Consider the following 2,875-nt stretch of genomic DNA (forward strand, 5'->3'; position numbering starts at 1 on the left):
CCAACTTATTATCGTCTCCTTCACTGTTTCTTTTTCCATTTTATATCTTAGGACCAGGATGGTGAACCTATGACACGTGTATCACAGGTGGCATGCGGAGCCATTTGCATGCGCGTGCTGGCCAGCTGACCTCAGCCTTTTTTCACTCTCCCCAGGCTCCAGAGGCTTTATAGGAGCCTGGGAAGGGCAAAAACACCCTCCCCGGTCCCCCTGGAGGCCCTCTGAAGGCTTCCAGAGCTTCCCTGATGCCTCCAGAGCACAAAAAATGGCCCGATGGGCAAACCGGAAGTTCGGGAACGGACTTTCGGTTTGCTTGTAGGTTCGGTTTAAGCCCCTGGGAGGCTTTAGTGACCTTCAGGAGGCTCTCCTGAAGCCTCCGGAGGACTAGGGTCATTTTTAGTCCTCTGGAGGCTTCAGGGAAGCCCCCTGAAGGTCCCTGAAGCCTCCAGAGGGCCTCTAGGGGGGTGAGGAGGCTGCTTTCGCCCTCCCCAGGCTGTTATATAGCCTCTGGAGCCTGGGGAGAGTAAAAAAAGGATGCAAAAAATGGGGGGAGTGCCTCTCATGCGTGCGTGCACGCTGGGGGGGTCACATGTTGCATTATGGGTGTGGCACACCTGCACATGCCCCCTCCGTGTTCCCCCCCTTATGGCACACAAGCCAAAAAAGGTTCGCCATTGCTGTCTTAGGAAGTAATTTTATGCTTTGGTAATCATTTTTCCCCTTGTCCCTTGCAATATCTTATCCAATTCCAATTGTTTTCCTTAAATGCCATGCTGGTCCACGTCTTTTTTATATCTTGTTTTAATTTGAAGGTTTGGCCACCATCCTATCTCTATTCCATGGTTTTTTAACTCCTGCTTTGATTTTAGTTCTCTTTCCTCATCCAATAATTCTTTGTAGCTCACTGTCATGTTTAGATCTAATATGTTTGGGTAAATCATCGCCTCCATTGTTGATAACCAAATTGGAATTTTCATGTAGTGGTTTTTCCTATTTTTTTCCCAATTGTACAAGAGTGAATCTCTTACTAAATGCCTCTGAAAATATGAATGGCTCTTGTTTTTCCGCTCCCAGAGAAAGGCGTGCCAACCCAGTTGGTGATGATTGACTTTCTATTACTAATATCCTACTATTATTTAAATTAATCCAGTCTTTTAGCCAAGTAACTGCTGCCACTTAGTAGTAAAGTTCCCAGTTAGGGAGGCCCAAAAAAACCCCACCTTATTTCTACTATCTTGCAACAGTTTCGGTTTTATACAGGCTCCCCGCACCCACAACCAAATAATTTTTAGTATTATTTTGTTTAGTTCTTCAAAGAATTTTTCCCCTAACTTTATTGGTACCCTTTGAAAGAGATACAGAATTTTAGGCAAGACTTTCATTTTAATTATTGCAATTCTCCCAATTAATGATATTTGTAATTTTGCCCAATTATCCAAATCTTTTTGTATTTGTTGTACTACTGTATTTCCCCAACTATAAGATGGGGTCTTATTTTCTTTTGACTCCCAAAATAAGCACTTATTTTCAGGGAGGTCTTATTATTTTTGAGGTGCAGGAGGCGGTGAGTGTGGTCATCTCATGGCTGCTGCTGTCTTGGAATTTTTTCAAGGAGGGCTTATTTTAGTCGAGGACTTTAGTCGAGGACTTTCCAACCAGTTGCAAGTCGAGGACTTTGCAAAAAGTAACAACACATCTCACACTCAACCTCCAGCATGATTGGCAAATGATTTCCTGTCATGTAAAAATTATATTGAGCAAGCCTCAAGTGGCCTGACATGGCTTCTGCTGTTCCACTGGTGTGAGTAAGCCTTTGAAGTGAGTAAAAGGAGGAAAATAAGTTAAACTTCGGACTTGCAGAGCAGGTCTGCTTTGACGAGAGCTGCTGAACTGACTTTATTGCTAGTCAGGGCTGGCATGGGGAGATTTTAGGGACAGCAATCCTTTTATAAACATATTAGCAGGAGTGACTGCTGGGGTTTCACAGGGGTTTGTGAGAATCTCTAGCTTGGATTCTGTACACTCAGAGAACCCCAAAATTCTCACTCCTGGCTGGCCCTGCCAACTCCACCCCTCCCTTCCCAGCAGTCCCCGTGTGGCCCATTTAGGATGGAGGTAAGTGCAAGACATGCACAAAGGCTCGAGGAGCAAAAAATGGGTCTCCTGGAAATTCTGGAAGGCCAGAAATGGGCCTGTCTGCGGCTTCCAGAGGGACTCTGGAGCCAGGAGAGGACATCTTTGCTCTTCGGGAGGCTTGAGAAAAGCCTCTGGAGCCAAGGAAGGGCAAAATTGCCTCCCCATCCACCGTGCTGCAGGAGGCCATCTAGGCCATGCCCACCATGGCCATGCCCACCCAGCAACCAGACAGAGAATCCCTTGCTAAAAATTTTAAAGCCCATGCTGCATATTAGCCCTGGGGGATACTGATTTCCTATGGTGCGGATGTAATCTAAAAATTGGAGAAGGAGGATACATGGAGGTGTAAAGATCTACTATTGGAGGATTTCCTGCTTCTTGTTCCTCAGCTGGCTTAGATCTGGTGTGAGGACTGGTGAGCATGGGGTAGGACGTGTCTTTCTGTGTGCACATGCCTATATCCATGCCTATGTACCGAATATATATCCATGCCTATGTACCGAAAGAATGGAGTAGCTGGAGAGAAGTTCGAGATAAAATATAAGTATGCAGACTGTTTTTTGGTTCTTGATTGGGAATGAAGAAGTGTTACTACTTTGTTTACATTTATCGGTCATAGCTTAAAGCCTACATGGCAGAAAGTAAGAGTTCTTAGAACACATAAAAAGGTTTTTATTTGCAAACTACTTTATTTTATATTTCTAATTATTATTTAAAAGAAAAAAAGAAAGCACCAAAA

Source organism: Thamnophis sirtalis, unplaced genomic scaffold (assembly GCF_051295495.1).
Source record: "Thamnophis sirtalis isolate CommonGarterSnake01/CBP01778 unplaced genomic scaffold, rThaSir2_p1.2 scaffold_3, whole genome shotgun sequence".
Lineage (NCBI taxonomy): Eukaryota > Metazoa > Chordata > Lepidosauria > Squamata > Natricidae > Thamnophis > Thamnophis sirtalis.